The sequence below is a fragment of the Heterodontus francisci genome, chromosome 35 (genome assembly GCF_036365525.1).
Source record: "Heterodontus francisci isolate sHetFra1 chromosome 35, sHetFra1.hap1, whole genome shotgun sequence".
NCBI classification, from domain to species: domain Eukaryota; kingdom Metazoa; phylum Chordata; class Chondrichthyes; order Heterodontiformes; family Heterodontidae; genus Heterodontus; species Heterodontus francisci.
Genome location: NC_090405.1, coordinates 18,406,060 through 18,421,019, shown reverse-complemented (window position 1 = coordinate 18,421,019; position 14,960 = coordinate 18,406,060). Strand labels below are relative to the sequence as shown.

General features: G+C 48.5%; 2 non-coding genes across 2 annotated transcripts; both read right to left on the bottom strand.

Moving 5' to 3' along the window:
- Positions 1 to 302: 302 nt before the first annotated feature.
- On the bottom strand, positions 303 to 385 carry trnal-uaa (transfer RNA leucine (anticodon UAA)). Its single transcript has one exon. It is a non-coding gene; the product is annotated as a tRNA-Leu (tRNA).
- A 13,677-nt stretch (positions 386 to 14,062) lies between these two features.
- trnaw-cca (transfer RNA tryptophan (anticodon CCA)) lies at positions 14,063 to 14,134 on the bottom strand. The gene has a single exon. It is a non-coding gene; the product is annotated as a tRNA-Trp (tRNA).
- Positions 14,135 to 14,960: the final 826 nt, after the last annotated feature.

Genomic DNA, 14,960 nt, shown 5'->3' with positions numbered 1-14,960 from the left:
GCGTATAAAGCAAGACCAAGGCTCAGGGCCTTCAGTTACCTGGAGGGGAGTCGGAGAGGCAGCGGATCCTGTGAGGAACCACAATCCAGGAAGGATGAGAAGGTCATTGTCAGGGTACAGAGGAGATTAAGTTAAAGATTTACCAGTTTATAAGCAAGCGCAGAGCCAAGGAACGGTGCTGGGGCAGATCAAATAATAGGAAGTTGTGATCAGTTGGAAGGCAAGAGTGATTAAATGACAGAAGAGATGATGGTGCAAGGCAAAAGTCAGGGAAAGAATAAGTAACATTTTGTAAGCACAGATACCAGGAGTGGGGTTTGAACCCACACAGACACATGTCTATTGGACCTTAAGTCCAACGCCTTAACCACTCAGCCATCCTGGTACATTAACCCACCACTGAAAATGAAATTTAATGTGATCCGGGTGCCATCTGGCCTTTTCCAATATAAAGTTATGACTCCTCTCCCATGCTGAATTGGACCCTTCATTATTTATGAACCTCAATCGGATCACCCCTCAGTCTAGGTTTCTCTAAGGTGTAGGGTCCCAACTCTTTTAGTCTAACTTGATAACCAAGATGTCTTATACTGGGAATTCGTCGAATGTCTCTCCTCTGTACCCTTTCCAAAGCCTCAATATCACCCATCATGTGAGGAGACCAAGACTGGATACAATATTCCAAGTGAGTCCTGACCAAGGTTTCATAAAAGGACAAATTCGGGACATCTCAGATACTGAAGGAGTCCGTGTCCAGAAGCAGCAAGACCTGGACAACATTCAGACTTGGGCTGCTAAGTGGCAAGTAACATTCACACCACATAAGTACCAGGCAATGACCATCTCCAACAAGAGAGAATGTAACCATCTCCCCTTGACGTTCAACAGCATTACCATCGCTGAATCCCCCCACCATCAACATCCTGGGGGTTACCATTGACAAAAGCTTAACTGGACCATTCATATACATACTCTGGCTACAAGAGTAAATCAGATAGTGGGAATTCTGTGATGAGTAACTCAGCTCAAGGCACGTGGTGAAATGCTCATTAGGAGAGCTGGAGAAATGGACTGGTCAGGTGGGCAGAAAAGTGGCAAATGGAACTCAACTTGGAGAAGTGTGAGGTGATGCCTTTGGTGAGGTCAAACACAGCAAAGGAATACACAATTAATGGGTGAATGCTGAGAGGTGTAGAGGAAGTGAGGGACCTTGAAGTGAATGTCCACAAATCCCTGAAAGTAGCAGGATAGGTTGATAAGTTGGTTGAGAAGGCTTATGGAATCCTTTCCTTTATTAGCCGATGTATAGAATATCAGAGCAGGGAGGTTATGCTGGAACTGTATATATCATTAGTTAGGCCACAACTTGAGTTCTGTGTGCAGTTCTGGTCACCTCATTCCAGAAAGGATGTAATTGCACCAGAGAGGTTACAGAGGAGATTTACGAGGATGTTGCCAGGACTGGGAAAATGCAGCTATGAGGAAAGATTGGATAGACTGGGGTTGTTCTCCTTGGAATAGAAGAGGCTGAGGGGAGATTTGATTGAAATGTACAAAATTGTGAGGGGTCTGGATAGAATGGATGGGAAGGGTCTATTTACCTTAGTAGGGAGGTCAGTGACTAGAGGGCATAGATTTAAAGTGATGTGTTGAACAATTAGAGGGGAGATGAGGAAAGGTTTTTTCACCCAGAGGGCTGTGGGAGTCTGGAACTCACTGCCTGTAAGGGTAGCTGAGGCAGAAACCCTCAACTCATTTCAAAGGAGTCTGGATGTGCACCTCAAGTACCTGAACCTGCAGGGCTACGGTCCAAATGCTGGTCAATGGGATTCAGCTGGGTGGCTCGTTTTTTGACCTGCCTGTGCTGTAAACTTTCTATGTTCTATGATTCTATGCAGACACAATGGGCCGAATGGCCTCCTTCTGCACTGTAATAATTTTGTGATTTTTGACTCTCCAGAACTTGTCAACCATCTACAAGGCACAAACCAGGATGAGTGCAGCACCAACAATACTCTAGAAACTCGACACTGTTCAGGACAAAGCAGCCGCCTTGATTGTCACCCCATTCACCACCTTAAACATTCACTCCCTTCACCACTGACGCACAGTGGCAGTAGTGTGTACCATCTACCAGATGCACTGCTGCAACTCACCAAGGCTCCGCAGACAGCACCTTCCAAACCGAAGACCTCCACCACCTTGAAGGACAAGGGCTGCAGATGCATGGAAACACCACCATGTGCAAGCTCCCCTCCAAGTCACACACCATCTGATCTGCAAATATATCGCTGTTCATTCACTGATGTTGGGTCAAAATCCTGGATCTCCCTTCCTAACAGCACTGTGGGTGTACCTACACCACAAGGAGTGCAGCAATTCAAGAAGGGAGCTCACCGCCACCTTGTCAATGACAATTAGGGATGGGTAACAAATTCTGGCCTTGCCAGTGTCGCTCACATCCCATGAAAGAATATGCCTCATTTTATACTCAATTGTCCTCTGAATGCAGCCCAACCCTCTATTTGCTCCAACTATCACTTCACAGCATTGCTGCTGTAACTTTAGAGATCTGTGCACTAGAACATCCAGATCTCTGCTCAAAATTATTTTCTTTTTTCCACCTACTTTAATGTTTTTCCCTGAAGGGTGTATGAATGTTGAGCATTCGCCCTGTCCACATGAATAACACTGCACTTACCCAAATTAAACATCATTTGCCAGTCATGAACCCAATCTCCAAACACATTAAGATCAGCCTGAAACAGTCGAGTATCGTCTACAGTCTGAACACTCGCACAGATCTTCAAATCATCTGTAAATTTACAGATGGTGCGCCCTGCACCTACATCCAGATCATTAATAAAAATAGTAAAGAGCAACAGACCCAACACCGATCCCTGTGGGACACCACTGGTAACTGGTCTCCAAACAGATCCAGATCCATCTGGAACTACTTTCTGCCTACATCTGCCAGTCAGTTCCCAATCCAGATCAATATATTACCACTGATACCAGGGACTTTAATCTTATAGAGAAGCGTCTTGTGTGGAACCTTATCAAAATCTTTTGGCTGAGATCTGCTAATTGAACACAGGCCGGGGATGAGGCCTAGGCCTGTCCTGCTTTGTGTGTGGGTCTCAGGACCACACAAGGTGAGATCAGCTCACTGAGCACAGGCCCATCCTGCTCTATATGGTGCTCAGTACCTCACCAAATGAGAATAACTAACACACCACAGGCCATGGAGCCTCGGCCCATCCTTCCCCGATTGCGGTTCAGTGCCAACCAGGTCAGATCAGCTAATTCAGCACAGGCTGGAGATGGAAGCTGGACCTTTCCTGCTCTTGGGACTCCGTACCATACCAGGTGCGATGAAGTAAAATACCACAGGCCGGGGATGGAGCCTGAGATTTCCCTGTTCTGTGTGGGGCTCTGTACAACAACGTGTGAGAAGAACTATCATCCCTCAGGCTGAGGAAGGAGCCTGGGCCCATTCTGTTCTGTGTGGCTCCTACCACACTGAGTGGGATCAGTTAACTCAACACAGGCCATGAATACAACCAGGCCCTTTCCTGCTCCATGTGGCTCAGTATCACACCAGGTGGCATCAGCTAACACAGCACAGGCTGGGGCTGGAGCCTGGGCCCGTCCTGCTCTGTGGGCTCAGTAACAACCCGTAAGATGAACTTTTTTCAAAAGACTTCAGTGTATTTATCTCTGTCCAACACTGTGAGGCAGCTTTCTGTGTTTATAAAGAGTGTAATTTATTGACTGGTCTCTTGGATCAAACAGGGTAACAGACAGAGGTCTGTGTGCAGAGGGTTTGGGGGTGAGCTCTGATTCCTAACCCCTTCTGGACTGTGAGGAATAAAGAATGAATGAGAGAGAGAGAATGTGGGAGAAGGGATGATGGAAGAATTTGTCCGTGAACCTGATTAAAAGAGTCTCAAACGCAAGATAATATGAAGATATCAAGAGCAGAACATTAACATAATCTGAGTTCTGCGATCTGGTCGGGTCCCATTCCCCTGAAGTGAGGAATGAACGGGTGGGAAATTCCACCTGGAGTTATATTTGTCTCCAATGAAGATGAGTTCACAGTGAGGATGGAATAGCTCAGTTGGGAGAACACTAGATTGAAGAACCAGGATACAATCCCTGGTTTCATCAGTTTTAATTTGGTGTCTCCATCAGTTTAAGTAGAGAGAATCAGAGGGGAGATTTTCCACTCTTGACCCCATGGGCTGAATTTTAAACTAACGGTGCGGCTCTCGGCAGAGACACCGTGAGTGGGTGCCGTCACCACACGAGTGAAATGTGGCCGGCCGACCCCGATCACGGAGCAGCCGACCAATTAATGAAGGGGAGGCGTGGGGCCCATGTCAACAAGGACCAGAGGTAGGGAACGAGGCACCGATGGCACCGACATCTGTCACAACGGCAGGTGCTGGCACCATATTGAAAGGACTGCCAGACCTGCATTCACTGCTGCCTGGTTTAAAGGAGTGTCTTCCTGAGAGCCCTCTACTGCCCCAGGACCTGTTCTGCTGCCTCTGCTGTCCCAGGATCCGTTCTGCTGCCTCTGCTGTCCCAGGACCCGTTCTGCTGCCCCAAGACCCGTTCTGCTGCCTCTGATGCCCCAGGTCCCGTTCTGCTGCCTCTGCTGCTCCAGGACCCGTTCTGCTGCATCTGCTGCACCAGGACCCGTTCTGCTGCCCCAAGACCCGATCTGCTGCCTCTGATGCCTCAGGACCCGTTCTGCTGCTTCAGGACCCGTTCTGCTGCCTCTGCTGCTCCAGGACCCGTTCTGCTGCCCCAGGACCCGTTCTGCTGCCTCTGCTGCCCCAGAACCTGTTCTGTTGCCTCTGCTGCCCCAGGACCAGTTCTGCTGCATCTGCTGCCCCAGGACCTGTTCTGCTGCCTCTGCTGCCCCAGGACCAGTTCTGCTGCATCTGCTGCCCCAGGACCTGTTCTGCTGCCTCTGCTGCCCAGGACCCGTTCTGCTGTCACTGATGCCCCAGGACCCGTTCTGCTGTCTCTGCTGCCTGATAGGTAAGGAGCTGAATGCGAGCCTGCAGTGACCATGGTCCAATGGTTTGGCGATGCCTTCCTGCAGGTTCGCCTCCAGGTGACAACAGATAGGTGGAAGATCCTCTTCCCCAGGGATGGGAGGTGGAGACCTGTCCACCTGACCAAGCATAGCTGCTTTGAGATAGTAGGTGAAGTCAGCAGCCGTGGGGTCAACTCCAAGACATGGATCCAGTGCACGAAGTGGGTCAATGACCGGATCCAGGCTGCTCAGGCACAAACTCAAAACACTTTGGACCCTTTGGACATTGCGCATGGCAGAGTGAGAGGGAGAGTTTGGTGGAAAGGGAGTGACCACCCAGTCATGTGTATTGGGGAAGGGCAGCAGGACACGCTGCCTGAGGCTTGGCTGCATCTCGGTGGGAGGTGCACATCAGTCATTGTATAAACTCACACAGTCCCTCGAGAGGGGCCACATGCAGGAGGAATATGTGTGTCCACATCATGGACTGCTGGATTATCACCATCAGAGATGTTGGGCTTGTCCCCGCTGGGAGACGAACTTTGTTGATCATAGTGGCTGCAATAGAAGACAGCCCACAATCGGAAAGAGCGTGTCAAGACTGGCAGTGGATGCCTTATCTCCATGTCCTCATCCCGATGGAGGAGGAGGCCATGGAACAGGCCGGGCAGCAAAGCAGCTGCTCCATAGCTGATGGAGAGACAGGGACACCTACCGAAGAGAGTGAGTGAACATCTCCTGGGGCACAAGGGTGCATCCGCTGCAAAGGAGCCACACTGCTCATCTGTTCACCACTGCATCAATGGAGCTGCACAGTAGGGGTGGTTGGAATGTCACGATGGGCAGACCCTAACCCTTCAATGTCCCTGTTTTCACATGCAGGCTAGGATGAACGACAAGAGCGAAGAGCTGGAGAGACTGGGGGACAGCCAGACACCTCTGAGGAGGAGGAGGGAGCCTCAGAGGGTGCACCGTCACATCATTCCCCTGCACCCTCCACCAGCACAGAAACCCTCACTCGGTGGGTATCCACTCGCTGTTAGATTTGGGCACACAAGCTGGTGAGCACGTCACAGACAGGCCCGGGCAGCTGACGGAGGCTGTGACAGCCGAGGCCACTGGCAGTTGGAAGTCTGTGGGAGGCCAGGCCCATGCTGAGTCCCAGGCTGATGACGTGCCTCTGGTGTCACCAGCAACACGGGAAATGCTGCAGCTGCAGCACGAGGTCAGGCAACATCTGGCAGAGTTGCCGGAGGTTATGTGTACCCAAGTTCGGATGATGGAGGAGTCCATCCAGGCCTTGCATGCTGCACTGTCTCTGATGGGGGTGTGTCTGGCTTCCTTCCTTGAGAGATTGGTGACTCTGATGGAGAGCCAGATCCAGCCGACCAATCAGTGGCTGCCGGAGATGTGTGCAGACCTGCACTCCATCGCTTTGTCCATGAGCTCCATCCAGCGGTGACAAGGCGAGAGGGGGGACGAGGCACCTGAACTCTTCACCAGGTCCACGTCCCTCTCAGGTCAGCAGCGAGGTACAAGTGTGTCTGATAAGGGGGAGGAGCAGCTGGCTGCTACATCTGGGGTCTCCTCTCAGGGTGCTCCTGGTGTGGACAGTAGCTCCAAAGCCCCTCTGCCAGTGACACAAGTGATGCCAGTGCCTGCCTCCGTCACCCTCGATGACAGAGGGGGGGTCCCTGTACCTGTGCAGGAGGCCCTCAGTGTGCCGGGGCCCTCCAGGCCTCAGGCAGCAAGAGGACGGCCACCAATGTCATCCCAAGCCATGGGGCAGCAAGGTCAGCAGCCTGTCTCCACCTCAGCTGACAGAGCAGGGGGTGCACCACGTAGGAGCATGCGGAAAAGATTTCAGAAGAGCACCTAGATTCATTTGGGTTCATGGTGAATGTGCATTCCAGATGGATAGGGTTGCATTTGATGTCACACGGAAGAAAGAAATGATGTTCTCTCACTATGTCTCCTTCCTATTGTTGATGCCCTTTGGGACTTCATTTAAACCCTTCCTCCCAAGGGGCTGGAAGTGAGGGACCAAGCCCTGAGTTCACAAAGCTTCGGTCTTGTCACTGTGCGATGTGTACCTGGACGCTGCAGTGCAGAAGGAAGCAGGCGACAACAGGGCTGCTTAAGGCTAAGACTTTATTGCTGTGGTTCCAGAGGGTGGTAAGGCTCAAAGGAAACTTGAATGTATAAGGGTGTCTCATGTCTCCCTTGTGTGTATCTCATTGCCCCTTTCCTGCTGTGCCTGAGGTTCTTCATCAGGCACTGCTTGGGCAGCATCCTCCTCCACATCCTCATCATCAGAGGAGACATCACACTCCACGATATCCTTACTTGTCAACACCTCACCCCTCTGTGATGCCAGATTGTGCTGTGCACAGCAAACCACCACGATATGTGAGACCCTCGCCGGGACATACTGAAGGGCTCCACTGGATCGATCTAGGCACCTGAATCTCATCTTCAGGAGACCAATGGCCTCCTTGATGGTCGCTCGGGTTGACCCGCAGCAGGTGTTGTACCTCTCCTCTGCATCCGTGCGTGGGTTCCTCACAGACGTCAGTAGTCATGTCCTCAGTGGGTAGCCCTTGTCTCCAAGGATCCATCTCTGAAAGCGGATGGGGCCGCGGAAAGGTTCTGGCACCTGGGAGTGCCTTGGTATGCAGGCATTGTGGCTGCTTCCCGGGATTTGAGCACACACCTATGGGATCCATTTGCAGTGGTTGCAGACCAATTGCACACTGAGCAAGTGGAAGCCCTTCCTGTTGAAGGCTGCTGGCTGGTCTGCAGGAGCCTTGATGGTCACATGGGGTGACACCCTACACCTGGGGGAATCCAGTGATGGCCCCGAATCCTATAGTCCTCTCAGCTTGACTGTTTGGATCGATGTGCACATAGTCACCGGCCCTCCTGAACAGGACATTGGTGACCTCCTTGATGCACTGATTCACCACAGACTGTGAGATTCCACACATATCTCCAGTGGATCCCTGCAATGATCTGCTGGTGCAGAAGTTCAGTGGCACAGTGACCTTCAGTGACACTGGTATCAGGTGCCCACCAAGTCCCATGGGGCACAGCTGCATCATGGCAGAGAGATCAGTGACGACCTCCGTGCAGAGGCGCAGTCTGTGGAGACACTGTCACTCGGACATCTGCAGGTTGTTGAACCTCAGCTGACGTGTTCCTCTGCCTCCTTCTCCAGCCTCCTGTTCGAGGCTGGCCTTCCTGTGGGCCCCCAAGCTGCTGTGGTGCCCCTGCTGGTGCCTGCGCCTCCCTCCCTTCCTCTCTACTCCTCCTCCTCCTCAATGTGAGCCTTGAATGAGGCCCATGACAGGTTGCCCCTCCCTGAGTGTAAGGCCTTCACAGTAAACAACACCCAGCCACATTTACCTCACTTGTCACCCTCAATGAGGTGGCACTGCCCCAATGGTACCCTGGTGTGGCTCCCCCTGCAGAGCTGGCACATTGGCCCCCACTCCTGACAGTGTTTCCCGATGCCCTTTCCCCCTCCACCCTTACTGCCAAGTTACGCTGCCTCACCCGATAGCTTCCCAGTGAAGCCAACACACAGCTCCCACCTCCCAGTCACCTCCTTTAACCAGGTGAGGCTCTGAAGCCCCGTGGTTCCCGTGTGCTATTAGTTCAATTGGATCCAGTGAATAAAATTGCTGACAATTGGACTCAGAAGTACTTTAAATGCCTTCTTGCCGTGTGGATGTGCGAAGTCTGCCCTCCATGTCAGCCGCCGACAGAAAAATCCGGTCCGACGTCTTCCATCCCTATTTAATACACCCCCCCTCCCCCTCCCCAGCCTCCATTCCCGTCTCCAACGGTCCCTTAAAATTCTGGCCCATGTCTCTAAGACTAATGGGAGTGAAACTACATCTGCTCCTTAGACTGAACAGGGAGAGCTGCTCTCTCTGTGTTTAAAGTGAATGAATCTGCTCTTTACCTTGTCTTACTGGAACGTTCACTGTCTGGAAATGTCTGTTTGAAAATGTTTTCCTGTTATATTAATGGAGCAGAGGAGCAGATGTGAGGTACTGTTCAACAGAGAGGTTTGGAAGTGGGTGAAGGGGTGGAGTGATGGTGTGAGTGAGAGGTGCAGTGAGTTGGCCATTCTCAATAGAGTGTCAGGAATGAAGGTCAGAGGAACAGACCAGGCAGGAAACACAGAAAGAGCGAGGAGAAGCTGGTGTGAAAAACAGAGATTAAACAACAGGCTTGTTCAGTTGGTTTGGGTCTGGTGTTCAGAATACCCGGAATCTGGGTTCACTTCCCTTCCAACTCAGCGAATTGTATCAACATTATGTTCATAAAACCATAGAATGATACCCAAAGAAGGAGACCATATTGTCCATTGTGTCAGTGCTGTCTCTTTGGTTATGTTATCCAATTAGAACTGCTGCTCAGCTTTTTCCTGTAATCTGTACATTTTTCCTTCCAGTATTTATCCCAATTGCTTTTCAAAGTTACGACTGAATCTGCTTTCAAGTCCTGATCAGACAGTGCATTCCAGATCACAACACATCACTGTATAAAAAATCATTCCTCATTTCGCCTCTGGTTCTTTTCTCAATTAACTGATAAATACATCCTCTGGTTACTGACCCTTTTGCCACTGGAAACAATTTCTCCTTATTTAACTTATTGAAAACCTTCTTGATGATGTCACATACCAGACTGCCAGTAAAACTGAAGCCCATGTAATAAAAGGGACAATGACAGCATGCATATGAAGTTAGCAGACTGATAGGAACATAGAAGCAGGAGTAGGCCATTCAGCCCATCGAGACCACCCCGCCATTCAATATGATGATGACTGATCATCCACTTCAATGCCTTTTTCCCACACTATCTCCATATCCCTTATGTCATTTGTATTTAGAAATCTGTCAATCTCTGCTTTAAACATACTCAATGACTGAGCTTCCACAGCTCTCTGGTGTAGAGAATTCCAAAGATTCACAACCCTCTGAGTAAAGAAATTTCTCCTGGTCTCTGTCCTAAGTGGCTTTCCCCTTATGTTGAAATTGTGTCCCCTGGTTCTAGATTCCTCAACCGGAGGAAAAACTTCATCTACCCTGTCTATCCCTTTAAATATTTTGTAAGTTTCAATGAGATCACCTCTCATTCTTTGAAACTCTAGAGAATACAGTCCCAGTTTCCCCAATCTCTCTTCATAGGACAGTCCTGCCATCCCGGGAACAAGTCTGGTGAACCTTCAATGCACTCCCTCGATGGCAATGATATCCTTCCTAAGGTAAGGGGACCAAAACTGCACACAGTATTCCAAAGTGCAGTCCAACCAAGGTTATATACAATTGAAGCAAGATTTCACTACTCCTGTACTCAAATCGTCTTGTGATAGAGGCTAACATATCATTCGTCTTCTGAATTGCTTGCTGCACCTGCATGTTAGCTTTCAGTCACTTATTGACAAGGACACCCAGGCCCCTTTGTACATCTACACTTTCTAATCTCTTACCATTTAAGAAATAATCTGCACATCTGTTTCTCCTACCAAAGTGGATAACCTCACATTTTTACACATTATATTCCATGTGCCACTTTCTTGTCCACTCACTAAGTCTGTCCAAATCCCCTTGAAGCTGCTTTGCATCTTTCTCACAACACACATTCCCACCTCGTTTTGTGTCATCTGCGAACTTGGAAATACGACATTTGGTTCCCACCTCCGAATCATTGATATATATTGTGAACAGCTGGGTCACAGTGTGGTGGTGAACAGTTGTATTTCTGTCTGGAGGAAGGTTTACAGTGGGTTCCCCATGGTTCCTCATAACTTCAGTTATGTGCAGAGACTGGAAAAGCTGGGGTTGTTCTCCTTGGAGCAGAGCAAGTTCAGAACAACTTTGACAGAGTTAGAATCAAGGAATCAAATGGTTACAGTACAGAAGGAGACCATTCAGTCCATCATGTCCATGACAGCTCTTTGCAAGAGCAAATCAGCTAATTCCACTCCTCTGCCCTTTCATTGTAACCCTGCAAATTTTCTCTATTCAGGTGTTTATCCAATTCCCTTTTGAAAGCCACGATTGAATCTGCCTCCAGCACACTCTCAGGCAGTGTATTCCAGATCCGAACCACTCACTCTGTCCCACACCCCTGGTACCATTGCAGAAAATCTCTTCTGTTCATTTCATCCCTCATAAATAATTGAAATGAAATGTTTATTAGGAAATGCACAATATAAAAAAGAGAGAGAAATAAATGCTGAGAAAAATAGAAGTCAATGTTTGGAAGGTAAAAAGAGCAAAAGATGTAACTTTTATTCTGGTTGAGTGAGAGGAATATATCACACTCTGGGGCTTTTTAAGAGGATTTACTGATAAACCTGGGATTTGAGAGGAAGCTGGTTCATGGTTTACAGAACAAATTCAGTCCCTGGGGTGGAGCCAACAGCTGCACCGTCCAATAACAGACAGGATGGGGACACTGTCTCAGGCCTGGTGAGCTCAGTCGATGAAGGCATGAAACTCTGAATCTCAAGTTTTTGAGTTTGAGCCCCACGGTGGGTGTCTTTTATTTCCGTTTTAGGCTGATTTTACAGCCATTCTCCAGCTCTGAATTCCTCGGCAGAGAGTTCAAGGAGTGTTTGAAATGAGATTCAACAGCAGTATGAGAAAGTCTCTCCTTGATTCAGGACTCTTACCTCTCTGCAGCATCTCGCTGCTGAAGATTGAACTTTATCTCATTTCATTCTCAGCTCATGGTCAGTGTGGATCACTGGGACTTCTGGCTGTCTCCCACTTCACAATCCATCAGTGCTGAGAAATCAATGGGGAATATTACTCACATGTTGTAATGTTTTATAAATACTTGAATGTATTTCACACTGTGTCTAACAGTGTGAATCTCCCCTGGTATATCAGCTCACCAACACTTCAACAGAACATTCACATAATGTGAGCTCTGAGATCTGTTCAGATCCCATTCCCAAGACCTGGAAAGTGGGATTGGGCTGGATCGCTCTTTTTCAGCTGGCACAGACACGATTGCTAAATGGTTTCAGTCTGTGCCATAAATTGTCTCCATTTTCTATGTTCTATGAAGTGAGGTGTGATTGGGAGGGGCAATTCCACCAGGGTTATATTTTCTACCAAAACAATGACACAAGGGATACTTCACTTTTTTATTCATTCATTCATGCGATGTGGGCATCGCTGGCTAGGCCAGCATTTATTGCCCATGAGAAGGTGGTGGTGAGCTGCCTTCTTGAACCATTGCAGTCCATGTGGGGTAGGTACACCCACAGTGCTGTGAGAAAGGGAGTTCCAGGATTTTGACCCAGCGACAGTGAAGGAACGGCGTTATAGTTCCAAGTCAGGATGGTGTGTGGCTTGGAGGGGAACTTGCATGTGGTGGTATCCCCTGTATTTGCTGCCCTTGCCCTTCTAGGTGCTAAAGGTCACTGGTTTGGAAGGTGCTGTCTAAGGAGTTGTGGTGCATTGCTGCAGTGGATTTTGTAGAGGTACACACTCTGCAACTGTGCGTCGATGGTGGAGGGAGTGAATGTTTGCAGATGGGGTGCCAATCAAGCGGTCTGCTTTGTCCTGGCGGTGTTGAGATTCTTGAGTTGGAATTGCACCCATCCAGGCAAGTGGAGAATATTCCATCACACTCTTGACTTGTGCCTTGTGGATGGTGGACAGGCTTTGGGGAGTCAGGAGTCATGGATGAGTGAGAGGAATATATCACACTTTGGGGCTTTTGTAAGAGGATTTATTAATAAACCTGGGATTTGAGAGGAAGCTGCTTCATGGTTTACAGAACAAATTCAGCCCCTGGGGTGGAGCCAACAGCTGCACTGTAATTACTCACCTCAGGATTCCAAGCCTCTGACCTGCTCTTGTAGTCACGTTATTTGTATGGTTACCCATGGTAACCTCCATGATGTTGATGGTGGGGGATTCAGTGATTGTAATGCTATTGAATGTCAAGGGGAGATGGTTAGATTCTCTCTTGTTGGAGATATTCATTGCCTGGCACTTGTGTGGTGCGAATGTTACTTGCCACTTATCATCCCAAGCCTGTGAGACTGAAATAGCTCAGTTGGGAGTGTGTTAGACTGAAGATCCCTGGTTCAATCTGGGGTTTTGGCAGTTCTCCTTTATTCTGCATCACCCTTTGGTTTTGACTCTTGAGCTGCACAATTTACACTGAAATTATTTACCCAACTCTGAAGGTTGGATTGGAATAGAGAGATATCAAGGATGGGAAATATTTACATTGTCTGCTGTAGCTTATTCTCTATCTCCCTGTGTCCTTTCCCCCAGTTTTTGACTCTCTCGGGGCCGGGTGAACATTTGATTTGCTGCATTTGTCCCAAACTGAAGCCTTTTCCACATCTCTCGGTGGTCAGACTTGCTCTGTCTGTTTTTGTTGCTCGTGACCATTAATGAGAACAGGCCACGAGTTCAACGTTTATCAGCAAACGGAAGATAATTGGAAAGAATTCTGTGTTACTCCAGACCAGTGACAAAGATACAATGGATGTTATTCAAAATAAGTTTCCTCTGACATTTGATGTAAACTTGTTTGTATCTAAAAGTTGGATTTTAAGTGTAACAAAAATGTGTCAAATTATTAACTGACCATGTGACAGCGCACATGGGGATCAAATCCACAGCCTTGTTGTTATCAACACTGCGTCCTAACCAACTGAACTAAGTGGCCTATAGACAGGGCCAGGTATGGGTTTGAGCCGCACGCTGGGCGGTTTGTGTTTTATTTCTCACACTGGGTGACAGAGCAATTGTACAAACAATGGACACATCACATCCCTGAAACATTGTTCTGATATAAAACAGTGTGAAATAAGAACTGAGCATGGAAATGGAACGGAACCAGAAATCAGGACTTTAATCTATTAAAGTTGATCTTGAAATTCAACCATTCACTGAACATTCCAATAAATCGAACTCTCTTCTGATATAAAATCCAGGAACTTGAGCTGCTGTAAAACACAACTGAGCCTGACGTGATTTGAACACGCAACCTTCTGATCTGGAGTCAGACGCGCTACCGTTGTGCCACAAGCTCACAGATAAAGCAAAGTGTTCCATTCTTGACAGATTTACTTCTTGTTTAGATTCAGTGATTGAAATTAATTCAATCCTCATCTGACCTCCACTCTGTAAAGGCCTGCAATCCGACCTGAACCCGACGACCTGTGTCGGGTTCGGGTCATGTCGGGTCGCTCTTCCGGTTCTGGCTTTCGGGCTCGGGTCAGGTTGGGTCAGGTTCAGGTCAGGCTGGGTCCAGGTTGGTCTGAGTCCGTGTTGGACACACACAGTAAGTATTACATTTAACTTTGCTGGGAAGTTGAGTTTAATAAGTGTCAAAAGTTGAAAAGCCAACCAAAGCCGGGAGTCCGGGTCATTAAGGAGGGAAACTCTGAGTCTGCGCAGTGAGCAAGTGAGCATCTCTATGACGTCATTGCGCTCATGCTGCAGCTTCCTGTAGATTCGGAATCGGGAGGTAGATAAAGTGAACATTCCAGTGGTCGGGTAAGGCTCGGGTTAGTTTGGGCGTGGGAATAAATGGAGATACTCGGGCCGGGTCAGGCTCGGGTCCAATGTGGTTCTGTCAGGTTCGTGTCGGGTTTTTTTTCCTGACCTGAGCAGGCCTTTACCGCTCTGTCAGTTCAGTGCCTTATTTAAAATATTACTTGGAGTTCTGTTTTACAGGGTCTCGGCTGTTTAAGTGTTTCCCAGACCCACTATTCTGATTAATCAGACATTTTGCTGCTAACTGCTGCTGCTACAATTGAAATGTAAAAAAGAATTTCCAGTGACCTGCAACCAATGGACAAATACATTTCAGAAAGATAAAGCTCATTCACCAATCCACAAATGTGTTTTTCTGC